The sequence below is a fragment of the Aotus nancymaae genome, unplaced genomic scaffold (assembly GCF_030222135.1).
Source record: "Aotus nancymaae isolate 86718 unplaced genomic scaffold, 86718_ANA_hifiasm-v0.15.2.pri h1tg000033l, whole genome shotgun sequence".
Classification (NCBI taxonomy): domain Eukaryota; kingdom Metazoa; phylum Chordata; class Mammalia; order Primates; family Aotidae; genus Aotus; species Aotus nancymaae.
This window is the reverse complement of record NW_026988447.1, coordinates 17,356,689-17,384,026: the sequence shown is the minus strand read 5'-3', so window position 1 is coordinate 17,384,026 and position 27,338 is coordinate 17,356,689. Positions and strand designations below refer to the sequence as shown.

At 41.1% G+C, this 27,338-nt stretch overlaps 1 protein-coding gene across 7 annotated transcripts in view; it reads left to right on the top strand.

Moving 5' to 3' along the window:
- Positions 1 to 27,338, top strand: part of DCLK2 (doublecortin like kinase 2) — a 188,684-nt gene that overhangs the window by 90,018 nt on the left and 71,328 nt on the right. The window lies entirely within an intron of this gene.

Below are 27,338 nucleotides of genomic sequence, written 5' to 3'. Positions count from 1 at the left end.
TTTTTTGAGACAGAGTCTTTCTCTGCTGCCCCGGCTGGAGCGTGGTGGTGTGATCACTGCAGCCTTGACCTCCTGTGGTCAAGCAGTCCTCCCACCAGTCTTCCCAGTAGCTGGGGCCACAGGTGTGCGCCACCGCACTTGGCTTATTTATTTATTGTAGAGACAACGTCTTGCTCTGTTACCCAGGCTGGTCTTGAACTCCTGGACTCAAGCAATCTGCCTTCCTCGGCCTTTCAAAGTGTTGGGAATACAGGCTTGAAGCACTACACACAGCTGGGAGTTACTGTTTTCTAGTGTGTATGTATAAATCCAAACTCAAACATTGTGATGGAAAATACATTTCCGCACTAGCTGTTTTAGTGTTTCTCACCTTATTTTTTTTTTGTTATTGCCCTTCAAGGAGAAAAGATAAATTTAAATGGGTTATATTTATTTATTAACTAAAAAAATCTTAAAAATTTTTTTTTAGTTTTACATTTTTGAGATTATGAATTTTTTTTTTTTTGGAGATGAGATCTCTGTCACCCAGGCCAGAGTACAGTGATGTGATCACAGCTCACAGCAGCCTTAACCTCCCAGGCTCAAGCAATCCTCCCACCTCAGCTCCCACCCCAGCTCCCACCCACCATCCCCTTCTCTGAGTAGCTGGGACTATAAGCGTGTACGACTGTGCCCAGCTAAGTTTGTATTTTTTGTAGAGATGGTTTTTGTTTGTTTGTTTGTTTTTGAGACGGTGTCTCGCTCTGTTGCCCAGACAGGAGTGCAGTGGCTTGATCTTGGCTCACTGCAACCTCCGTCTCCTGGGTTCAACTGATTCTCATGCCACAACCTCCCCAGTAGCTAGGATTACAGGCATGCACTGCCAAGCTTGGCGAATGTTTATATTTTTAGTAGAGACAGGGTTTCACTATGTTGGCCAGGCTGATCTCAAACTTCTGACCTCAAGTGATCTGCCCTCCTCAGCCTCCCAGAGGGCTGAGATTACAGCACTGCCATGAGCCACTGCTCCCAGCAGAGATGGAGGTTCACCATGCTGCCTGAGCTGGTCTTGAACTCTGAACTCTCTGAGCTCAAGTGGTCTGCCTGCCTTCACCTCCCAAAGTGCTGGTATTACAGGCATGAGCCACTGTGCCTGGCCTAGAATCTTTTAATTTTATTCTAATGAGGTAAATAGTAAGGAATATAATTTTGTCAGGGTTGAACTTTGGAGGGCCACAAATCGTTATAATATCTACGATGTTTTGCCCCCTGTATTATTAATTTGCTAAGGCTACCATAATATAATACGATGTATTGGGTAGCTTAAACAACAGAAATCTATTTTCTCACAGTTTTGGAGATGAGAAGTTCAAGATAAAGATGTCAGCAGGTTTGATTTCTCTGGAGGCACTTCTCCCTTCTGGCTGTGTTCACATGACTTTTCCTCTAGGCATGCACACCCTGGTATCTGTGTCCACCTTTTCTTTTCTTATGAGGACACTGGTTACATTGGATTATGGTCTCATTTAACCTTAGTTACCCTTTTGAAGACTGTATCTCTAAATACTGTGTCTCTAAATTCTGCTGTCCTAGATGGTAGGGCTTCAACATACGAATTTTAGGGGCAGTAATTTAGTCTATAACACCTCCCAATAAGTTAGTTTTGCCCCCTTCTGCCACAGAGGCACAGTGCCCCTTTGAGAATGCGTGAGCTAATTGATAATGGTTACTCTCTATTTTGCTGACTGGATAGAGTATTGGGGATATAAAATTGCATTCCTCTATTGAGCACCTAATATATGTCGGGTACCATACCAGTTTCCAGGAATATAAATGTTTCGAAGGAATTCTTCAACATATAACTAAAATGCTATAATATAATGATAAATATACTCCTAACAGACTGAGATGTTCATTAACTGTTTCTTGAATGAATAACTGAAGTGATAGCGACTAATTCTGCTAAAAGAAAGCAAAAACTGCACAGGAAAGGTGGCATTTGTCAGGGTGGGTGAATTTGGTTTTTGAATATAGAACTATGATCAGGCCACTGCACTCCAGATGGAGTGACAGCGAGACACCATCTCAAAAAAAAAAAAAAAAGGAAAAAAGAAAGAAATCCAAGCAAAAAAAAACAACTGAAGGTACCTCAGGCATGGAGGAGTGAAAATGCCGGGCTTGTTGGAAGAATCATGAATAACATAGTGTTTAGAAACTTTAGGGAGTATGTTGAGAAGAAGAAATAGATGTGGAGCCAGATTCTGAAGGATGTTGAATACAAGTTCGCTGAGGGATCTAATTTTTTTTCCTTTGAGCAATGAGGAATTAACAAAGTGAGCAAGACTGTGACACTCCAGGAGGCCATGTCAGATGCTTATATTGTGCCCTCCAGAAGAACAGACACCACATCAAAGGGAGTGCCATTCACATCCTAGACACAAGCTAACATGAAAGTGACTGGTGTAGAGACTTCAGGCTTCTCCGTTGAATCCTGGAGCTGCAGAGGAGAGGTCTTCCTTCATCAATTCCACCAGCCCAACCCTCTATGCACATACACACACCACTTTATGGCGCACATACATGCACCATTGTATCTGCCTTCTGGTGGTCCCCAAAAGTGGCTTCTCTTGTCACTTCTCCTCTGACACTCTTAGATTCCAAATCCCTGTCTCTCACTTACTTTGAAACCTGACACAGTCACCTCGTTTAGAAGGCATGGGCCAGTGAAATGTGCACACTTACAACACATGTGCGCTGGCATGTGGTGGGGGTATTGTGAAAAGCTGAGAGTGTGGGCTTCTCTTTATGAAGGTAAAGCTATAATATTTGACCGCTTCTTTGAGCAGGGCTTTCATAGAGTGCAATAATATAATAAATAATTAAAATCTTCATCTATGAAGAGAAGCCTTTTTCCAATTTGCATGAAGGTAAATTGAATTGGTCATGACAGTGAAAGTGATGTAATCAGCAAAGTGTTTTCATAAAAATAATCCTAGTGGCAAAAATGGAATTTGGATTAAATGGGAGCTGGGACAGTGAGAGGGGAGGTGGTGAAGAGAACATGTTTTCATATGTTCTGCTTTGCTAGAATGAGAATCCCTGGGCATGTGACTTAGGAATGAGAAATACATAAAACACACAGTGATCCATCATATAAAAGGTAATAAACAAATGTGACTTCTTTTTCCCTTTTCTTTTTCTTTACTCTTTTGTTTGCAAACCCTCTTGCATGACTTTTTTTTTTTCTTTGGTGAGACAGGGTCTTAGTCAGTGGTCCGGGCAGGAATGCAGTGGTGTCATCACTGCTCACTGCAGCCTTGTCCTCCCAGGCTTAAGCAATTTTCCTACCTTACCCTCTTGAGTAGCTGGGACTACAGAAGTGTGCTACCACATGCTGGCTAATTTGTGTACTTTTTATAGAAACAGGGTTTCACCATGTTGTCCAGGCTGGTCTCAAACTCCTGGGCTGAAGCAATCTGCTTGCCTTAGCCTCCCAAAGTGCTGAGACCGCAGGTGTGAGCCACCATGCAGGGTTTTGATGACTCATTGTGGAGAGTGCCTTAAGAGCAGCATTTTTCTCCCCCGATAGTTACATGTTTGTTCTTCTGCAGCTTTTAGGATTTCATTTACTTTCAGTATTCTAGCACCATGTTGATCAGGAGGTCCCAAGGATGTCAGTGGAGTTCATCTGTATATTTTGACATTGTTGATGTCCCTGGGCAGTTAAAAACCCAAAACTCAAGGAGGTTAAGTAACTTGTTCAAGCTTCTACAAAGATATTGTATGGCTGAGGAAATGGCAGTATTAAATAGCTAAATTACTTGTTTTGTTTCACAGTAAATTGGGATAGAGCCAAGATTTGTAATCATCACCATGTTCTGCTAAGACTCCAAAGCTGAGCAAGGAACTAGGCAGACTATCCCGTCCAACCATCAGATTCATTCCCACTGGACTCTGTTCTGAGGGAAGAAAAAGAAAGGGCCTCTTTGCTCCGGGTATTTGGAAACATTTGTGTTATTGGGTCATGGATAGGAAAGAGCCTCAGAAATCGTCTACCGCAGTGCCTCCATTGTTATTGGTGAGGTAATTAAAGCTCCAGAGAGGCTGTGACTTAACTGAAATGACACACGTTTGGTGACAGGAAGCAGGACTCCTGATTCCAAATTTAATGTTTTTTCAATTAATGTATAATCTATCCCTATAACTTAAAAAAAAGCCAAAAATACAAAAACTCAAAAAGGTAGTTAAATTCATTTGTGTCAAAAAGAAATGACAAAAAGGAATAAAACAATTTAGGTAAAACATCTGACTACTTTGTATGAATTTTAAAGTATATAGATTGTGAGCAGGTACTGAAAGTCAGTCAATGAAGATATAGAAAACTTACTTTAATGGTAAGTAAGGAAGCATCCCTCTTGTGATGTAAATCAGAATAGAATTGCCCAGATACAGGCTATCTTTTAACTCATAAGGGTCTTGTAAACCAGTAATAAATGTGCTTTCTATTTGCAGTTTCAGCTCACCTCTATAAATTAGAAAAATAAATGGATACTGGTGAATCAGACACCTGCAGAGCTACTTGATAGACCTTCCCTCAAGAGTTAGATATAAGTCTGTGTTTGTGTGTTCAGAGGGTAATATATCTAGGATGTGCATTGCAAAGAGACAAAATACAAATTTTTTGGTTCCCAGAGGTCTGAAATGGTTCCCACTTCTTTAGATTATATCAGATAATTTATAAGATATGAGTGATAAAAGGCGGTGTGACACCCCATAATTCAATACAGTAATTCACAGAAGATCTCTGGAATCAGTTTGGTTTTCTAATATATTAACAGTTTGTGAAGAAAGGAAGGAAGCCAGGTTATGTACATTGAAAATTATGCACAGATGCACTCAGAATCTGCAGATATGTTTCCATTTGTAATTACAAAGGGCTGGGAAAGTGGGAGATGAGAAATTGCAATTTGTGAAACTATTATTTTAGAGCTGAATTGTCCAGGGAACTTCAGTGTGAAAGAAAATAATAAGATATTTTGTGAGATGTTTGTGTCTGACTTCTTACCTTTATAAAGGGATGTTGCTTCAAGGTTGTATCTTGTAACCTTACTGCTGGGGCTTATGGCTTTGTGATTCTTCCCAGGATTGTCAGACCTCAGCAGTCATGAACATTTTTTACTTTATTGTGACTTTCTTTATGTCACCACCTTCTGTTTATTGGTTTTGATTTATTTACTTATTTTGAGACAGTGTCTTGCTCTGTTGCCCAGGATGGAGTGCAGTGGTATAAACATGGCTCACTGCAGTCTCGATCTCCTGGGCTCAGGTGATCCTCCCACCTCAGCCTCACAAGTAGTGCCTCACAGGCATACATCACCATGCCTGGCTGATTTTTTATATTTTTGTAGAGGTGGGATCTTGCTATGTTGCCCAGGCTAATCTTGAACTCCTGGTCTCAAGCAGTTCTCCAACCTCAGCCTCCCAAATTGCTGTGATTACAGGCATGAGCCATTGCATCCAGCCTGATTTATTTTTAATACATTAAAGTTGAATTATTAGGGACAGAGGAGCAACTTCAGACTCTCTGCACTTCAAGTATTGGGATTTAGGGCCAACTTCACTCTTACTAAATAGTATTATCTTCCATATATATATTAGTATACCTTCCTTCACAAAATTTCTGACCCATATTATGAAAGAGCAGAATGCTATTTTAAGTTAATTTATTGGTTGTAATTTCCAATCAAATGTGTCTTAATTATGTTTCTGAGCTTTTTCTAAGTCTTCTATTTTTTTGAATTCTTTAATCTTTTTATTTTATAGAGATGCAGTCTCACTATGTGGCCCAGGCTGGTCTCAAGCTCCTAGACTCAAGTGGTCCTTCTGCCGCCTCAGCCTCACAAAGTGCTGGGATTATAGGCATGAGCACTGTGCCCAACCTAAGTCTTATGTTTTAAAGGCCTTCTTTGCTGTACATACTCTTTGATTCCTGGGACATTGATAAGTTTAACCTAGAAGTAGCTGCAACATAGAGGACGATAACTCAGACCCACATTTGGACAGATCTTCTCTTTTCACTCCCTTATTCTGCCTCCAGGCCTTATCATTTAGCTTAATATTTAGTATGACATTAGAATTGTCTAACGAGTGTTGGTACTGAGAATTGACTATGACTGCACATCTTTCTTTCTTCCAAAATTGGCAATACGACAATTGGTTACTCATTCTGCAGGGTGGTACCTAATCAAGTGGAGTCCTATCTTTTGAAACCGGTCATTTAAGGCTGGACAGGGTGGCTCACACCCATAATTCCAGCACTTTGGGAGGCTGAGGCAGGCAGATCACCTGAGGTCAGGAGTTTGAGACCAGCCTGGCCAACATAGTGAAACCCTGTCTCTACCAAAAATACAAAAACTCAAAAATTCGGCGGGCGTGATGGCAGGCACCTGTTGTCCCAGCTACTTGGAAAGCTGAGTCAGGAGGATTGCTTGAACCTCGGAGGCAGAGGTTGTAGTGAGCTGAGATTGTGCCACTGCACTCCAGCCTGGGTGACAGAGCAAGACTCCATCTCTAAATAAATAAATAAATCCAGCCATTTCACCATTCATTTCCTTTTTTGTTCAGTAACTACTACGTTATAGAGGAGTTCAGAGCCCAGGATCCTAGCCCACCCCCCACCCCCATGCTGTGACTTGATTATGTAACTTAATGTCTTTGAGCATATTTCCTTGTCTATACTATGAAAGCAATTATAGGACTCAGTTGTGTGAATTAAGTAAGATACTACCTAGAAAATATTCTCTCTGGCTTTAGTACTCAATAAGAACTCAGTAAACATTAGTTATTAAGCAATTACTATATGAAAAAACATTATGCAGCCATGCTCAAGATTATATGTTTTAGAGAGGCACATAACTTACTTAATTTTTGTCACATTTCTCAGTTTCTAAAAGCTGCTGTCTTGTATTCTCATTTGAATCTCATAAGAAAATGAATGATTATGATTGAGATGAAGAGTCACCATAGTTCTTATCAATCTTAGGAAGTTAGTTATTTGATTTTTTTTTTTTTTTTGAGACAGAGTCTCATTCTGTCACCCAGGCTGGAATGCAGTGACGTGATCTCGGCTCCCTGCAACCTCTACCTCCCAGGTTCAGGCGATTCTACTACCTCAGCCTCCCAAGTAGCTGGGATTGCAGGCACACACCACCATGCCCAGCTAATTTTTGTGTTTTTAGTGGAGAAGGGGTTTTACCATGCTGGCCAGGCTGGTCTCGAACTCCTGACCTCATCATCCGCCCACCTCAGCCTCCCAAAGTGCTGGGATTACAGGCGTGAGCCACTGCACCCAACCTTAGCTTTTGATTTTTAACTATTTTCTACTTTCCATGGTTAAGGACGGTACCAACTCTTTGCAACATCTGTTGTGTTTTCTGTTTTGTAGAGCTGTGATCTCACTGTTTTGACCAGGCTGGTCTCAAACTCCTGGCCAATCCTCCTGCCTTGAACTCCCAAAATGTCGGAATTATAGGCATAAGCCACTGCACCAGGCTGCCACAACCCATTTTATTTCTGACATTTCTTTGTAGTTTTTAGGCCAGCAATATAAAGGTGACCTTCAGTTTTGCCTTGGAAGTTAGCATATAATGTCTACCTCTCTAAGACACTTGATTTTAACCCCAGCTGCAAATTAGGATGACTTGGGAGATATTTTGGCTGCCACTGATGAAATGCAGATGCCTGGCCCCATGCTCCAGAGTCTGATTAAGTGGTCTGGGTTGGACCTGTGGCATCATCATTTTTGAACTGTGCAACCTACCACACTAAGAAGTACTTTTTGGTGCACTTAATTACCCCTCTACCCCCATACCCTGCTCCCAAATCAAAAGCCTACTCATCAGTAAATTACAACAACTCCAGATACTCTATAGATTTACAGCTGTTAATTTGTGGGTAAATTAATTAGCTAAGTACATATACTGTTTAAGAATATTTTAAGGGCTGGGTGTGGTGGCTCATACCTATAATCCCAGCATTTTGGGAGGCTGAGGTGGGCAGATCATCTGAGGTCTGGAGTTCAAGACCACCCTGGCCAACATGGTGAAACCCTATCTCTACTAAAAATACAAAATTAGCTGAGTGTGGTGGTACACACCTGTAGTCCCAGCTACTTGGAGGTTGAAGCACGAGAATTGCTCGAGTGCAGGAGGTGGAGGTTGCAGTGAGCCGAGATTGCACCGCTGCACTCCAACCTGGGCAACAGAGTGAGGAGACTGTCTCAAAAAAAAATTAAGTCTGGTTATATTTTATCAGTACAGATTAACCATAACATGTCTACTGGAGTGCTAAGAATTTATTTTGAGTCACAATAACATTATATAGGCGAAACAAAAATTATTTTGGTTCTTGTCACACTATACGACCCTTACTGTTCTCCTTTTAAAGCCTTTATCACACTGATTTATTAAAATACTTGTTTTGGTTTACACGAGTAATCTCTGATTTCGTAGTGAATAAATGGATTTAGCCATCCTAAGACAAATTCATTCATAATCTTTAGAGAAGATTCTCTGAGGGCATGAACATTCCATATGCCTGTAATGATGGAATATACAGTTAGGAGAGGAACTTCCTTGTTTAAAAACACTTTTAACAACTATGGGTTTTGTGATTAAATGAAAGCGGTCATTGAGCTGTGGAGTATTTAATTCTGTGGTTTCTTCTGATCTTTGTCCGCCGTGAGTACACCAGCACTGTTTCTGTTCCATAGATCTGGCAGCTGTTAGAAATGCTATGCATGTTTGCTGAGAATTGGGTGGTAATTTTATATACAATAACTGCTGATTGGGTTGCCCAGGGTTGAGTTCTTTTTTAATTTATCTTCCCACATGAAGTTGGTTAGATTGGAGAATTTGCTCCAAGTTGCTAAAGATTGCTTTTAAATGTGGAGCATATTAGCCACAGTTGTTGCCATAAGCAGCTGCATGCTGCATGTTAGCTTGGATACACAATAAACATTTATGGTTGGAATAGTGAATATCACTGGAGGAGAGAACCTATTTCAAAGAGAACATAAATTGGCCTTTAAAGAAAATAAGCACAAACCTTAAACCTTAGGTTGTTAGATTTGTGAGTCCTCTGCTTAGAACTGATGGAAGGGATACCTTGTTACATTTATAGTGTTGCCTAGGTTCATTTTAATTGTTTCACCTGATACTGTGGTTTGAATGTGTCCCCTAAAAGTTCATGTGTTGGAAACTTAATCGCCAGTGCAACAGTGTTGAGGAGTAGAGCCTAATAAGATCTGATTGGATAACAAGGGCAGAGTCCTCAAGAATGGACTAATGTCATTGTAATGGGAGTAGGGTAGTTGTGAGAGTAGCTTGTTATAAAGTGAGTTTGACTCCCTGTGCCTCTGTCTTGTGTGTTCACTTCCACATTTCCCCCTTCAAGTGGGATGAGCATCCGTAGATGCCAGTGCCAAGCTCTTGGACTTTCCAGCTTCCAGAACCATGAGAAATACATTCATTTATAAATTACCCATTCTGTGGTATTCTGTTGTAGCAACACAAAACTAAGACACCAGGTGTCCAAGTTTGGATTCTAATCATTTAATGGAGATAATATTGATGTTAATACCAACACAGAAGTTATTTAAAAATCTAACATGGCCAGGAATGGTAGCTTACACTTATAATCACAGAACTTTGGGAGGCTGAGGTGGGAGAATCACTTGAGCCCAGAAGTTCAGGACAAGCCTGGGCAACATACTGGGCCCTATCTCTACGTAAAATTTAAAAAAAAAAAAAAAAAATAGCCAGTTATGGTGGCGTGCACCTGTGGTCCTAGCTACTTGGGAGGCTGAGGTAGGAGGATCACTTGAGCCTGGGAGATGAAGGCTGTAGTGAGCCATGATTGTGCCACTGCACTCCAGCCTGAATGACAGAGTGAGACCCTGTCTCAAAAAAAAAACAAAAAAACAAAAACCAATATTTTACTTGTCCCTAGAATTCATTGTTACTTGTGAAATTGAGAATATATCCTTGTTGTTTTATCTCTGAAGGGGTGAAGTTCTGGGAGCTGCCTTGTGTGATGAGTACACATTTTCCTGTTTTCTTTGTGTGACAAATGACTACCTAAGATGCAAATATTAATGCATAATTTATCTGAGTTTGTAATTAGAGCAAGGCACTCCACGCAGTGGTTAAGTCCTTTTTGTTCATGCAATCTTTGTGTACTGTCATGAAGAGGTGGGTGCTCGCTGGGCTGATTGCTGGTCCTTTTCTGATTAGGAGACAACCCTCAAAAAGCAGCACTTCTGACTTTTTTCAGATCCTTTTGAATGGCAGGGAGCCTTGCCTCCTTTTTAGAGGTCTTCCTTGTCTTAAGGATAAATGGTGGGCGGGACACTGCCTAATGATAACTGTGATTATGTAAAATAGCCACTGATTAACGAGTAGCTCAGGGAGCCCGCCTGGGTGCATTATTCTCATTGGGAGGCACATTACTGGGGTGGGGTCTAGGGAATTCTCTTTGATATTCAGGAGATAAATTGTACTCATCAGGACCCCATCAGTTAGTTAAAGGCAATTTAGAATGTGCTTTCCTGATTTTAAGAGGGAAAAATGCCAGAAAAAATTATCTATTTCAACTGGAAGGAGAGAGAAAAGCCATCTTGGAAGCCTGGCAGCAGGGCTACAGACAAGCAGCTCTCTGGGCTGTTGCCCTAGTTATGTCCTTGTTTATGAAGGGCAGACTGTGACTACACAAGTGACTGCTAAAAAGACTTTTCATATTCATGGAAGGTTTCCTATGAAGTTGCAGAAGGAAATAGTTTGTATCTGCCCTTTGACTTTGCACCAGTATCAGCCAGGTCATACTATAGACCTCAATTTAGGCCTTAATAGAAGTTAACTTTTGAGACTAAAGCTAGTACTTGAGTGGGAAAGCTAGATCTTATGGTTCTTTGCACCTACCTGGCAATAAAGGGAGAGTGGCTCATTCGATGCAGTCCTACCATTAGATTATTAGCTGACCAGGACTGGAGCTGTTACAGTAGGTAGCTGGTCAGGCATGAGCAGGGCAAGAGATGGCTCTCCCCAACCCCACCAGGAGTATCAGGCCACCATCAAGTGATGGTCAGGTGGTTGTCAGCTGTTTCTGTAGAATAATGATGGGTCACGGCCAGCGCCAGAGAAAGACAGTCCCCAACAGATAGAAAAAACCTGAAACTGGTCATCAGCAGCTTCCCAATAAGATCTCAGAAGTTGGGCAAGTAGGCTCAAGCACGTGCACTAAGAGGCAAAATGGCGGAGTTTAACTGGTCTATGACCTTCCTCTAGGAACGCGAGATTGGTAAGGGAAGAATGCCTCAGGTGAGCATGTGTACAACTCCAGTAAACACACTGCACATGCAGCCCCTCCCAAGTGCTGAAAGGCCATTGCACATGTGGGCAGCTGACCCCAAGGAAAGAATTGGGGGAGAAGGAGGGTGAGACTCTGGAAGCATGCCAGCATATAAAACCCCAAGTCAGACGTCACACTGTGCACTTGCTCTCTCAAGTCACCTGCTTAGCCCTCTTCCAAGTGTAAAGACTTCCTTTCATTCCTGCTCTAAAGCTTTTTAATAAATGTTCACTCCTGCTCTAAAAATTGCCTCAGTCTCTTCTTCTGCTTTATGCCCCTCAGTCGAATTCTGTCTTCTGAAGAGACAAGAATTGAGGTTGTTGCAGACCCATGTAGATTCACCACCGGTAACATACTTTGGTGCCCTGTGATTTGGATACGTTCTGCTTCTAACAGAACCAAGGTCTGTACTTCTGAATGTGTGGCCACTGTTGCAATCCCAAAGTAGTGATGGGTTTTAATACTCTTTGGGTAATAACTTTGCAACACTCTGGCAATGACACATAGCATTGCATGTATATTCCTTCATATAGTGAGTGCTCCAGAAATGGCTAGTCCACAGTTCTCACTGATCAGTTCTGCATTTCAGTCCATTCTGACTGTTGAGCTGATTACCAAGCCAGTTAGCTCAGTTTCCCCTAGGTGATTTTGCTTTTCAATATCAAGTATATGATTTGGCTTGATCTGGAGATGCAGTGTTTAATAGATGTTATGAGTAGCCCATCCTAGGGCTCAGTAAGAGTGTGTTCCTTATCAGTTAAGTTAGGTTATAATTTCTGAAGTAGGGACTCAAAATACAGAGCAGCCACAGGCCAAATTTAGTTTAACAGGATATACTTATACTAAAAAATGATTTGTTGCTTATCTGAAATTCAGATTTAACTAAATGTCCAGTATTTTATCTAACCAAACCTAGATGGAAGTAGTTTTTTAATTTTAATTTTTAATTTTTTTATTTCTTGAGATGGAGTCTCACTCTGTCACCCAGGCTGGAGTGCAGTGGTATGATCTTGGCTCACTGCAACCTCTACTTCCTGGGTTCAAGGTGATTCTCCTGCCTCAGCCTCCCAAGTAGCTGGGATTACAGGTACTATGTTGGCTAATGTTTGTATTTTTAGTATAGACATGGTTTCACCATGTTGGCCAGGCTGGTTTGGAACTCTTGACCTCAGATGATCCACACACCTCTGCCTCCCAAAATGCTGGGATTAACAGGTATGAGCCACCACAACCAGCCAGTTTTTTTAAAAGAGAAAAAAGATAAAGGAAGTAACTCTGCTGATACTTAGTTGGGGCGAGGATAAGGTGGGAGCGGCAAAGCAGTAGAAGTGTTTCCTGTGTACTTCAACTACGAGGAAAATTGACTTCAGTCCAGTTCCCAAAATTAGTTTTTCAAAATTAGGCTGGAAACAGTAGGGGAAACTGGGAGGATATACATTTGCGGTGTAAGTAGTGAGGTTCATAGAAATGAATGTGTTCCCTCTGATACTGGGAAATGAAAACTAGTACATTACAGCTGGGAAAGTTCTTTATAGTTTACTTGGTCTAATATCCTTTCCCCTAGGGGGAAGTTGGAACTGAAATATTAAGAGGCTGGGTTACCTGACCACATTTTCATCATCCTTTAGAGGCTGAACAAAGACCAGAATCTTGATATTTATTTGATCCTTCATTCCTGGAAAAAAAAACCTGTACAGCAGGACTTTGACATATCATAAGTTTAGAGTCAATCCATGTGAAATCAAGTGCTTTTGATAATGGAGACATCTAAATTGAGCTTTGTTGTATACAAGTGACTACTGCAGAAATTAAAGTAACAATTACTAAAAAAAAAAAAAAAAAAAATGCTCAATTTTAGAAATTGCACTTTCCCTCTTGCAGTGGCCAGATCCAGATTCACAATGCCCCAGCGTACATTCTTAATTTATTTGGTCTTCTATAGATGGCATCCCTATAAACTAAGTGAATTTGAATGAAATGATTTCGATGGTAACTTCTAAGTCTGTGACTTAGAAATCTGTATTGTCTGTATCTCTCTTAAGGAATTTCCGGTCTTATTGATACCAGACATACCCACACAAAATAGAGATGATTTAAAAATTGTCCAGGCCAGGCGTAGTGGCTCACGTCTGTAATCCTAGGACTCTGGTAGGCTGAGGCAGGTAGATTGCCTGAGCTCAGGGGTTCAAGACCAGCCTGGGTAACAAGGGAAACCCCGTCTCTACTAAAATACAAAAAATTAGCCAGATGTGGCAGCAGGCGCCTGTAATCCCAGCTACTTGGGAGGCTGAGAAAGGAGAATCACTTGAACCTGGGAGGCGGAGGTTGCAGTGAGCCAAGATCGTGCCACTGCACTCCAACCTGGGTGATACAGTGAGACTACATCTCAAAAAAAAAATTGTTCAAAAATTAATTTTAGTTAACTAAGTTCAATTAAAAGTTGGGCTTTGCTGTAGCTGTTCATTTAGAAAAAGGTTAAAATTAACTAAAATTAAATATATTTAATGCAGAAAGTAAATGTTGTCGGGGTTAAGGGATTGTAGTGTTAACTGGAGTGGGTCTTCTTGGAGAATATGAGTTGAACTCAACCTTGAGGGGGCTGAAGAACTTGAGGATGTAGGAGGAGAGGAGAGTTTAAGAAAACCAAACGTTGGCTACCGTGTAAAATTTGTGCTTGGAAATAGTGTCACATAGCGTTACCACAACTTCCATTATCCATGCCCCTAGTTCTTCCATGATTATACTTGAATCCTGCACACCGGTTGGTCTACTCATTCCACTTCTTCTCTAAGGAAGCTTCTTCAGGGTCCTCCTGGCCACTCCCTCATCTGACTGGGTAAAAGATAAATTGACAAATGCATGCCTCTTGTGACATGTCCAGAATATGACTCAGTTATCTTGTTAAATTATTGCCTTCTCATATGCTTGTCTCTTACATTCTGCTTAAAGGGATTGTCAGTTTGGGGCCAGGTGCGGTGGTTCATGCCTGTAATACCAGCACTTTGGGAGGCCGAGGCAGGCAGATCACAAGGTCGGGGGTCTGAGACCAGCCTGGCGAATATGGTGAAACCCCATTTTTACTAAAAATACAAAAATTAGCTGGACATGGTGGTGCTTACCTGTAGTTCCAGCTACCCGGAAAGCTAAGGCAGAAGAATCGCTTGAACCCAGGAGACGGAGGTTGCAGTGAGCTGAGATCACACCACTGCACTCCAGCCTGGGTGACAGAGCAAGACTCGATGTCAAAGAAAAAAAAAAGAGAGAGAGATTGTCAGATTTTTCAAGCTCCTTTTAGTTGTTGTTCCTCCAGTGCCTAGCTTTGAGCCTTGTGCATGTAAGCTGTTGAGGTGAGTAACATAGTTTGTTCTGAGTCGTTTGTTCCATATGCTTGAAAACTTGGCTTGACCTAGTAGATCATAGGAAAGAAATGGAAATGCTCTTTGATGAAAGAGACCCTCTTATTCATTCTTTCATTTTATTTATTTATTTTTTTGAGACAGAGTCTCACTCTGTCACCCAGGCTGGAGTGCAGTGGCGCGATCTTGGCTCACTGCAACCTCTGCATCCCTGGTTCAAGCGATTCTCTTTCCTCAGCCTCTCGGGTAGGTGGGACTACAGGTGTGTGCCACCACACCTGACTAATTATTCTATTTTTTTTTTAGTAGAGATAGCATTTCACCATGTTGGCCAGGCCAGGATGATCTTGATCTCCTGACCTCATGATTTGCCTTCCTCAGCCTCCCAAAGTGCTGGGATTACAGGCATGAGCCACTGCGCCGGGTCTATTCATCCTTTTTTAATCCACTTTGTGCCCATATGCAGCAGCTCTCAGCAGACTTATATTTGGCAGTGTGCCCTGTATGACTAAAGAAATTCATAGATCATGGACCCTTCAAGCCCCTAGTTTTGTGAGTAAAGTGAGACCCGAAATAATTCGTAACTTTCTCAAGGTTACTAAACGTGCAGGTCTCCTCACTCTAGAGAGAACTTTTTTTTTTTAAGATACCTTGCTCTTTCTCATCTTTGCCTGGAGGCACAAAAAATTTTTGCTAGTTCCAAGGGTGTTCAATTATCCATCTCTCCAAGGCATGCCTATACCCTTTCCTCGTCATAGGAATGGAGTAGAGGAACACGTAGAAGTCAGGAGACTTGGCTGCTTCTTAACCCTGTACTACATTTCTATCTTAGAGAATTCACTTAGTTTCTCCAAGCTTCCGTTTCTACATGTGTAAAAATGGGGTAGGCATCATGTAATGCTAGGTCCCTTCTAGTTAGATTTAGTAATTTCACAGTAGTTCTGAATTATATTGCCTTTTTGTGGATCCAAGAATCTTCTATTCTCCTCCTTCCCTCTTACAAAACATTTCCACAGCTTTTGCTAAAAGTAGAGGAGTGTAAGCATGTGTGGGAGTAAGGGGAGGGCAGAAATGGGGTCAGGGAGATGGGCTGGGCTATGGTGTTTAACAGACCTGATGCCCTTCACTCCCCTGCCCTTCACTCTGCAGTGGTAGCATGGGATGCAAAAAACCAATTGACTTGACAGGATACTCTCTGACGTTTTGGACATTGAGTATCTTTCTGGTGTTGGATGCCCCTGTCTTCAGTTCCCCTCTTGTTGTGGTCTGGGTTGTTTGGTGTCTCGATGTCTGTGAAGCATAATAAGACAAAGAGCAGACAGACCTGCTCTTTCAGAGCGTCACCAGCGACGGAATAAAGGCTCCTAAGGAATTCTGAGGCGTTGTGTGATGAAGCCATGGCAGCTCCCTCTGGTGAGGGAAAGAAATGTGCCCTCTTCACCTCCTTTGAAGTGCTGAGCCTCCCCAAAAGGATGTGTTTTTTCTAGAAGGAAAAGTCTCCACTTTTGGCAGCAGAACCGAAATAGAAAAATTGAGCTTGACCTATTTCCTTAGCGGTGAGTGCCTTGCATTGTCCTCTCAGGCAGTATGAAAATCCTTGAACTGGGGAACTGACAGCTGCAATCAGACACTTGCATTGAGGGAAACATCATGAATTTTAATAGGAGTGCCGCTCCTGGATGAGGTTGGGAGAGGAAAATGAGCCAAGCCAATTCAAACAAAGGGAGCAGAAGGGGCTTTATTACATGAACAGCTCATGGCAGTGATGAGAGTAATATTCAAATTATTTATTCCACAACAATTTTGATGATTTAAGAGGGAAGGACTGCTGAACTCTTGTGAAGTGGAAAGGGTTATGAATCTTCCATGATTATTAATCCCACTGTACTGAAGGCAAAGAAGGTGGGTATATCAAAACATGACTTGTTAACAGTAGCAGTCCTCAGATACCTCACTTTAGTGATACCCAGGAAATGAGCCCGGGAATGGCAGTCACCACTACTCAGATAAAAGTGCTTCCCTTATGGACTCGCCACACACAGGCACAGGCGCACATGTGCGCCCACAGAGCCAGTTGCTGGACATCCTTTCCACCCTCTTTGATGTGCGTAGCACTTCCCCTCCTGGATAGCCATGCGGCATCCTGTTTGTCCAGGGAGGAAGTGTTGGAATCTGTTCACATTGTCAGACCTCTTTTGTGAAGCCACTGCTTGTCAGCATGGATATTCCCAAGGTGGTCTCCTAAGCCAGGAAGGGTGTAGAGGCAGTGCTTTTCATTTTATATCATAGTCCCACCCACTTCTTTCACACTGCACCCTCCATGCCACTCCCACACTAATGTTTGTCAGAAGTGGGGACTGCTTTTGAAAATTCATGCAACCGTGAGCTACTTTTGTGTTTGTGGCCATGCTTCGTTTAAGAAGGGGACCTGAATGGAATCATTTCAGAGTCCCACTTTTCTGAATAAATCACAAAATAATGTTTTAAGTGGAGATGGCACTTAAAAAATACATTAGGCCAGGTGTGGTGGTTCATGCATGTAATCCCAACACTTTGGGAGGCCCAGGCAGGTGGATCATCTGAGGTCAGAAGTTCAAGACCAGCCTGGCCATCATGGTGAAACCCCGTCTCTACAAAAATACAAAAATAAGCTGGTCATGATGGTGGGTGCCTGTAGTCCCTACTACTTAGAAGCTGAGGCAGGAGAATTGCTTGAACCAAGAGGTGGAGGTTGCAGTGATCATGCCATTGCACTCCAGCCTGGGCGACATACGGAGTGCGACTCTGTCTCAAAAAAAAAAAAAAAAAAATTTAAAATCTTTGTTCAGCAAGTTTCTCTGTTGGTTGGACTATTTAGCCTAGGGAGATTTCAACCAAACAAACCTGTGAGAGCACTGGCTGACTTTCCAAATACCATTTGGGAAGTACTGAAGAAAACAAACTGAACAGAAACAGCAATTCTGGTCTACAGATTCAAGAGGGAATGAATTTTTGGGTACTTGAGCCAGTCTTTCTCCTGTGGCTAGAGGGGAATGAAATGGGTATTTCCGTGGTGGGGAAATTGGGACTTATGACAGACTAAGGCAGAAAACATGAGAATTGAGGGCTGTCCTTCACTCAGATGAAGAAGGGGCTGCTCTTTGGTCCCCTGCCAGGGCTTGTCAGCTGGTGGAGGTGAGGGAGAAAGAACTTGATGAGTCATTGTCCCAGGCCTCACATGTTTGAAGGTTTCATGTTTAGTCTTGAAAAATGATCACGTGATGAATGTATGTAGTTGTAATTTCCATGAGCTTAAGTAATGTGTTGCGTTTAGTGTAGAATATGTCATGATTCCTGTAGCCCATTTTGGTGTGTCTTCATGCTTTAGTAAGGTGGAAGTGGCCCTGCCTCTTGGCATTGGAGAAGAGCTCTCTCTCCTAACTGTACCTGGCTCCTTCCTGCCTTTTGGCCTGTTTTTCCTGTCCTTAATAGAGCTCCTGCACTGAGGTCTACATGGGCTCCCATTTATCTTTGCCTGTGCTGTAAGCCGCAGTATTCCCTTTAAATGGTGTGAATTGCCTGTGGCAACCAGCTATGGCAGGAGAAGATAGGTGGATGGAATTGATTGTGGAAGTAACATTTACTTACATTTGGGACCCCACTAATGTTCGAATCCTTGCTGCTGTCCTGTGATGCCTCTCTCTTGTCTCATTGTATCTGTTCTCTGCCTAAGCCCCATGGTTTTCTGTAGCCATCTCCATGCCTATCCTGGGAGTAAAAGCTGTCCTTCCACCATGAATCTAATACTATGAGCCCTGAGCCTGGAGTCCCTGTCTCTGTGCTATTCATCCACTCATCCATTCACTATCTGTTCCCTAAGTGCCTACGGCACAGGCACAGGTACAGGCACAGTGCTGAGTGCTCTGGGTGTAAGAACGAGAAAGATAAAGTCTCCAGGTACTGGGTGTCTTTCTAACCCTCCTGAACTGCTCCAAGCTCATGCTGACCTACCTAAGCCTTCACCCTTGATATTCAATCAGTCCATATCCACCAGCCTAGGTTTCCAAGTCTCCTTGCAACACCATGAGAACCCAAGGGTGACTTCTGTTCATAATAATGCAGAAATAATGTACCAAAACATCTTCCCTGAGAGGGGCTGAGAGACCTTAAAGCTGTGGTCAGGCACGGTGTTCATTCAGGTGCCAAGATGGATTGGAAAATATCCAAGAAGTAAGGCTCTTCTCCGGCTAAACAACAACCTCCTTGTTGGGAAGGGAATAATCAGTCCCAGCTGGAGAAAAGAGACTATATTCCCTTTGCTTTTCCATTGAAATCTAATCTTATGACATGAGTTTCTGACATGAGTAGCATTCTTGCCCAGACTTGTGGCACCAGGGAGGGGATGGTTATTTAAGACAACTGGCTCCTCCAGCAAGACGTAGAGCTTGATGATAAATGCTTACAGACAACTTCCCTTACTTGCTGGTCTGAGTCCCAGTTTAATTGACACCCCTAGAGATTTGCAAAAAAGAAATAGATGTTTCTTTGAGCTGATATCATGTCTCTGAATGCAAGAAAAAGATAAGAAATGCTACATGCGTACAGTTCATCAGTATTTCCCAGCTTAAGGAATTCTTCAGGGAGGGATTCCTTTTATGCGTTCCCCGTGAAACAAGTTTCCTGTGCCTTTAAATGCTGTCTTGTGTTATAATGTAGAATAAATCTCATACAATTTTGGTTTTCCTTCCTTTGCTTTATTTTTTGAAAGGAACTATTTCTATGAATCAGTGATTTTAAGTCATCTTGCAGGGTTGTTTGTTTTTTTCCCCCGAAAACTCAGACTTAGCTCTAACATGAATAATTTTAGATTTTAGTTATTTAAAAATTCTTTTTTTCAGAGTTAATGCTTCTTTCGGTCAGGAAGTCCTGTTTGGAGAAACAGCTATGCATAAATATCTAGGCCCAAATGTCAAGCATTTGCTGTACATTTCTTTTTCGTAATTGGAGATGAAGTCTGTGGGCAAGGAATGAATTGATTCAGACATCTTTTCCTCCATCAAAGAAGTTTGGTCACTAAAATGGTTATAACATATACACTAAATTGAACATTCTGAGAAAGGCATGCATTTGCAAGAATTTGGAAGTATTATGGGTATAAAGAATTTATCTTTGCAGTTTATGAAAAGTAATAATGTTAATGATAGAATTATCTTTTAAAAGCAAAAGTTTCTCAAGCCTGTAATCCCAGCACTTTGGGAGGCCGAGGCGGGTGGATCACGAGGTCAAGAGATCGAGACCATCCTGGTCAACATGGTGAAACCCCGTCTCTACTAATACAAAAAATTAGCTGGGCACGGTGGCGCGTGCCTGTAATCCCAGCTACTCAGGAGGCTGAGGCAGGAGAATTGCCCGAACCCAGGAGGCGGAGATTGCGGTGAGCCGAGATCGCGCCATTGCGCTCCAGCCTGGGTATCAAGAGCGAAACTCCGTCTCAAAAAAAAAAAAAAAAAAAAAAAAAAGCAAAAGTTTGAGGATAAGATCAGTGAGCCAAAAAGGAGAGAGTGAGAAAAACTAAGAACTGCTTAGGTTTAAAAATCAATACTTAGTGAAAAAAAGCAAATTTTAAGAAAACATAATCAGTATGATACAACTTACATAAAATTTTTGAAACATAATAAATAATATTCCTGGTTGTCTGTGGACACGTACCTCTATAATATTAGGTCTGAAAACATGAATTGGAAGGATATATGACAAATGCTTGATAGTATTTTCCTGGGGTGGTGGGGAAGGAAGCAGGGGACTGGGGCTGGGGACCAGGAACAAAAGAGAATTTCACTTTGTAATGTTTTGTTTCCGTATGTTAAAGGGATCTGAAGTAGACATGACCAAATATTTGTTAATTCTGGGGTTGGGAATTATTTGCTGTAACTCTTTAATCCTGAATTAAATATGTGACTTACCTTAAAATGAAACAAAAAGTTTTCTACCTTCATTCTGAAGTTCCACATAAATGGGAGCAGAGGTGCACAACCAACAGTCATAACCCTTCTATGGGTATTTTTATTTTTAGAGTAGGCATTGATAGGCCAATTAATCTAAATGATGAACTATCTTGCTTTGAATTCTTCTAAACTAAGTATTTGTTCTATCAACTTGCAAATCGGTTGAACATATGTTAGCTTAAAAGTTTTGGCTGTATTTCAGGAACAGGTGCCTTTTAAACAGGAAAATTTAATTGTGGTGTATGCCTCAGCCAATATCAATTTCACTTTTAAAATGTTACCATAAATAATTCAGACAGACGGCATGCTTTTCGTTTCTGAATAGCCACAGGCATGTAACTTATTCAGAGGATTTCTTCGGCTGTAGATGTGAGACCTTCATCTACTAAGAAGGCTGCTCTGGGGAAAAAAAAAATATTATTGCTTTTCTTGTAAGATTTATGTTAGTTTCAGGATGAAAATTTCAATTCCTTTTCATGTGAAAACAGATGCAGCTATACAAACCAAAATCTTGTTTGCAGCATGGAACTGCCCCACTGATTTTGGAGTCCATTGTAATCTACTCACTTTGCTGGACCACAGCTTAAACCTGAGAAATTAGCAGAGAGAACTTTGTCATTAGGCAGTATGAAATTTGGGAACTGAATTTTTTTTTTCTTTCTTTCTAATCAAAGCCTCTAACTTTCAACTCTTATTTGACACTTAAGTTTCCTAAACTTGAAAGAAATATCTCTCCCTAAGCTCACAAATGTTAAATGCAACAAATGAGAAGTTGGTGTAGGGGCTGCTAAAATGGAGATTAGGATTGTCTTTTGATACAAGATACAGCATGTTTTTTTTCCCTAAGACGGAGTCTCGTTCTGTCGCCAGGCTGTAGTGCAGTGGCACTATCTTGGCTCACTGCAACCTCCACCTCCTAGGTTCAAGCGATTCTCATGCCTCAGCCTCCCGAGTAGCTGGGACTACGAACGTGTGTTATCACACCCGGCTAATTTTTGTATTTTTAATAGGGACGGGGTTTCACCGTCTTGGCCAGGCTATTCTCGAACTCCTGACCTTGTGATTCCCCCCATCTGCACCTCCCAAAGTGCTGGGTTTACAGGCATGAGCCATCTCACTAGGCCACAGTGTGTCTTTTGATACACGATGCCAATGGAGGGAAAATAATTTTATTAAGAAGAAATAAAAATAGACAAGATTTCTTTTTTTGATAGTGATACTTTTCCTAGAAACCTAAATAGTCCCACTGTAGTAGAACATGGTGTCTGTGCTATTAGTGATGAATAGTTGGTGTGTTCCCAAGTAAGTATAGAATTAAGTGATTTATTTTCAAAGTAAGTATAGAATTAACCAACCATACGTCCTTAATTGATGGTTCTCTTAGTCTTGATTCCAAGGGTCTTAACTACCTGGATGTGGTCACTGTATGCTAAACAGACACCAAAAGGGTTGACTAATCTTATTTTTATGTATAGAGAATCAGTTCCTGAAAAATGCTGCACATTTTGCATTTATTTAAAAATTTTAAAGATCATAATATTATTAATATATATTTATACTCTTAGAATTTCCAGTTTGGCAGCAAATGGATCCCATTCTATTATGCCATTGAAAGTAATGATAAAAATCACAGTTACTTTTGCACCAACCTAATGAAACCACGATTGTAACTTGTGTTTGCAATTTGTTTTTAAAGAACTAGCCAGTTTGTTTGAAGATATCAGTTACAAAACATATTCAGTATTCCCTAAGGTTTTTAGGAGGTTGGCCTAAACTTGTACTGACCTTATAGTATTACTTAGAAGTTGATCCTTAAAAAAAAATCGTAGATATAAGCTTACATATTTGCCATTCATTTACTCCATGAAAGTAAGACATGGAAAAATGGTTTGGTTATTTGGGCTTTAGACAAGTATAAAAAATTATCTGACTTACCTCAATAAGCCCTGTTACGCTTTTTTATAGATTGTAAATTACACTGTTAATACTTCTTTAGGGAGACAGTATGTGGTCAAGTACAAAGAACATGTTCCAAGTTAGAGTCTAAATCTCAGCCCCTCTCTTACTGGCGGTATGACTGCACAAGTTACCCGCTTTGAGCCTCTTTTTGTAAAATGGGAATGATAGTGCCCACTTGACAGGTAGTCCTGGGGGTTACGTGAGATTCATTGTGTCATTGCGTAGTTAGGTATTCCATGCTTGTTCCCATTCCCATTCCAAGTTGGAAATAGAAAATTTTGGATTAGAGAATTACCACCTTTTGCTTGGGTTCTCCTTTCTGTAACACTTATGATTTTGTTTTGTTTTGTTTGCTTGTTTGTTTGTTATTTGAAGATGACTGAGTCTCAGAGAGCATTTATTTAAGTTCCAGCCACATCTGCTGGAGCACGTTCCACTGTAGCTTCTTCAGAGTTAAAGCTCATGATCGTTGACTCAGGAGGTTTCTTCTGACTTCTTCACCTGAGTTCTAAAACTTTGCTCTGTTGGGGCTCAGAACACAATACCCCAAAGCGTCGGCCTCAGAAGCAGCCTGAGAAGCAGAGTTTCTCTCTGACCTTGCTCTGCCCTCTGATCTCTTACCCCTCTTTCTACCCCAGGCAGGCCATGGAAACTAGAATCCCTTTCCCCAAGTGGGTTGTAGAAAACAGAACCCCTTTTTCCCAAGGCCAGCCATAAAACCTAAAAATATTCCTCTGACTTTCCCCCGACCTTTCTCTGTAAGAACTGACCATACAGAAATTATCTGACCTACCTTGTTTGATAGTAGATCATAAGATCTGCATTCCAGAAAGAGTCCTACCCCAAACCCAGGAGGAGGGACTGTGGCACAGAGAGGCAGAGAGTCCAGGAAGACTCTGAACAGACAGGCATTGCTGAGTTTCTGTACCTCAGTCTACTAGCATTATGTTATACCCTTTGTCCGATAGCATAAAAGTGGATGGCTCTATCTTTGGGTCTTTATTCCCAGGGCTTCTGTATCATGTAAAACTATGATTAAATCAATTTGTTATGCTTTCCTTTTGTTAACTTGTCTTTTGTTATAGGAGTGTCTACCCTGACCCTTATGATGGGAATCACCTTTCTGCCCCCACAGTGTCAGCCGCCTTCTCTTGGTGGAAAGCTCCAGAATGATTTGAAACCTTTTCCTATAGGAATTAAGACTGGGGGTAGGGCGTGGCTCTCAGTAGGGGGCAGTCTGACATAGAAATGACCTCTTTTACAGGAAGGGTGATTATGGCCCCTCTTCCCAGAATATATTTAGAAGCTCAGTATCTCTGAATTCTTTAAAGCCTTTTCATCCTATTGATAGAAAGAGGCACTTCCTGAAGCCAAATATTTGGTCTCAGTATACCATGATTGATCTTAATTGGTGAATAGTTATTATTATGAGAAGGTTGCAGTGAGAAAAGATTAGATCCCGTCTTTTTTTTTTCTTTAAGGAAGCAAACCAAATGTAGGGAGTTGTCTGCAGATGCCATTGAGAAGCCCTTTACTGTAAGAACTGTCATCTTTTAGCTTCAGTTCTGTTTCCATGGCAACCACATGGTCCCTGAGTGCCTGGCTGAATGAATTTACAGGAAGCTGAAAAACACTGCTATTCTAAGTGGCTTTCTTCTTGCTGTAGAAAGGGTCCTTCCCTTACTGTAGGCCAGCCAACATTTACTGGGAACAAAGAGGGCTATTTAGGCTCATTGTACTCTGGGCCAAGGGTAAAGAAATGGGGAGAATCCCAGCCTCTGCTTACTGATCTGTGAATTTGTTTTTCTGGGGTTGTTGTCACTAGCATTTTGGAAGGACCAAAGGACTTTTCTTTATGTCTGATATGATTTCCCTGTTTATTATTACTTTTTATTTAGAAAAAAATGTTTCTTTGAGACAGAATCTCACTCTCTTGCCCAGGCTGGAGTGCTGTGGCACCATCTCAGTTCACTGCAGCCTTGATCTCCCAGGCTTAAGTGATCCTCCCACCTCTGCCTCCCGAGTAGCTGGGGCCACAGTTGTGCACCACCACGCCCAGCTAGTTTTTTGATTTTCTGTAGAAACAAAGTCTCACTATGTTGCCCAGGCTGGTCTTGAGCTCCTGGCCTCAAGTGATCCTCTCACCTCACCTCAACCTCCTAAAGTGATGGGATTACAGATGTAAACCACTGCACCTGGCCTCCCTAATCATTTGAAGCAAAAGTTTTATCCTAGTGTTAGAACTGTTAAAGAAAAATGGAGTGGAAGAGAGTCATATCTGGAATGATATTAGTTATGATGTAGTTAATTTGTTGATTTGATAGCTTTCAAGTATCTAAATGGGCAGTTATTTAAAAGAAATGTCTCCTGCCAGCAACAGAAATAACGATAATGGCTCAGGCAGAGTTTAGGTCATCGTTTATTGCATGTTAACATTATTGGTATGTTCTTTGCATCTTAAAAAAGCTGCATTTCTGCTTGCTTACATTATAGAAAACATATAGTAGAATATTGTTTGGGGGGTTTAAAATGAAATGCATCTCCCTTTTGGCATTTTATGACTTGTAACATGACCATTTATTAGGGAAAAAAAACAAAGCATATCAATATAATTTTATTAAAAGCCTATATAATATTTTTTGTTTCAAAAATAAGCCATTTACTTAATTTCCTTTCTGAGTTCCTTCAAATCCTTTTTAGAAGCAAGGTAGAAATATTTTGCTTCTTTAACTACTCTTAGATAGAGACAACCTTTTAGCTGAACTCTGATAATGAAAGCATTTAATTTTAGCAGGAGGTAGGGATTTTTGTTCTCTCTCTCTTTCACACCCCTCCCCCAACACACAGTTAAAATTAAAGAAAAGCCATAAAAAAATGCTGATCTATTCTATATTCCTGATATCCATCCTCCCATTATGTCTTCCATAAAATGTGGTCCTTGTTCCAAAAGATGGACATTTCAAGAGTGCTAAGATTTTCACCTTTACTTTGTTTAGGTAAGTAGATGGCAGTTTAAACTAGTCTCTCACTGAGATCCAGTGATGTTCCTTTTGAATTTTTATCAGATCTCGGAAAATGTCAATAAAATAGGCTTGGAAAATATCTCCAGAGACTCGCATTTAATGCAACCTCAAGTCTCTGAATAGCACCAAATGTGGAGTGTATTTGCAAATTGCATTGCTTTAAATCCCCCCTGCCACATTGTTGCAGTAGCAGATTTCACAAGTAGTTTTTCTCAAATCATCCTGAAATAATGAAGTGATTTAATTCTTGAAAGAGCTTACATGATGTAAGATCCGTTTTTAGAAAGTTATTTTAAGGTATCTAGGGCCAAAATTTGATCAACCAAGTATTTACTATATCTTTTATAAGGAGCTATGTAAGGTTTGACTGGTCTGCTCAAACAATTTATAGGTTATCTTGGGATAGAAAACTAACATCATAAATTTGGGAACCAGGACTACCATGCATTATAATGGCTTGATAGGAATCCATAGAATGTGAGACGAACCCTCTAGAGAGGGCTACCTGGAGAAAGTAGGACTCAAGGCATTTTTTTTATTTTCTTTTTTCTTTTTATTTATTTTTTGAGACAGAGTCTCGCTCTGTTTCCCAGGCTAGAGTGCAGTGGCACAATCTTGGCTCACCACAGCCTCCACTTCCTGGCTCAAGTGATCCTCTAGCCTCAGCCCCCTGAGTAGTTGGGACCACAGGTGTGAGCCACCACACCTGGTTCATTTTTCAATTTTTTGGAGAGATGGGGTTTCTCCATGTTGCCCATCTCTAGAGACCCTCTTCAGTCTCGAACTCCTGAGCTCAAGTGATCTGCCTGCCTTGTTCTCCCTAAGTGCTGGGATTACAGGTGTGAACCACCGTGCCCGGCCTCAATGCATTTCAATCATTATTCATTCAACAGAAATTTATTAAGCAAACCCTATATGCTAGGTGCTATGTAATGCTGGAATTATAGTGATGAACAAGACTGCGTGTGTGGTGCTCAGTCGGGTGACAGGTCCAGACACAAAACCAGGTAGTTAACTTCCATGATAATGTCTATCTTGATCGAATTAGAGTTTTGAGAAAGCACCTGTATTTAGAGGGGCATTGAAGATTTTTTTGAAGACATACAAAGCTAAAACTTAAACAGAAAGAAATAAAAAATAGACATTATTATGTAGCCACTTAAAATAGTGTTCCTTTTTCTCTCTCTCAGAAAAATGTATTTCAACTTTTCTAAAAGGAATCCCCTATAATATAAATAATAGCTCTTTTAAGAAACTAAAATATTTAGAATATTAGAGCAGGAAGGGGTCTTAGAGAAATCCACCTTACTTTGACACTAATTGCTGTGTACTTCTGGAAAGAGTAAGAAACACAAGATTTTCAAAGAGTGTCAGTGGGTCAGGAAATGGGTGTCAGTCTTGTGTTTCTTACTTTCACCCCCTAACACACCACACTCTGGTTCAGAATGTCAGTGTCCAAGGAAGGAAGATTATCTCTGTATGTCCTCTGCCTTTTTCATTTTGAGGAAAGGGTTTATTGTGCTATTAAAGATCCATTGTATTAGTTCCTTCTCACGCTGCTATGAAGAAATACCTGAGACTGGGTAATTTATAAAGGAAAGAGGTTTAATTGACTCACATTTCAGCATGGC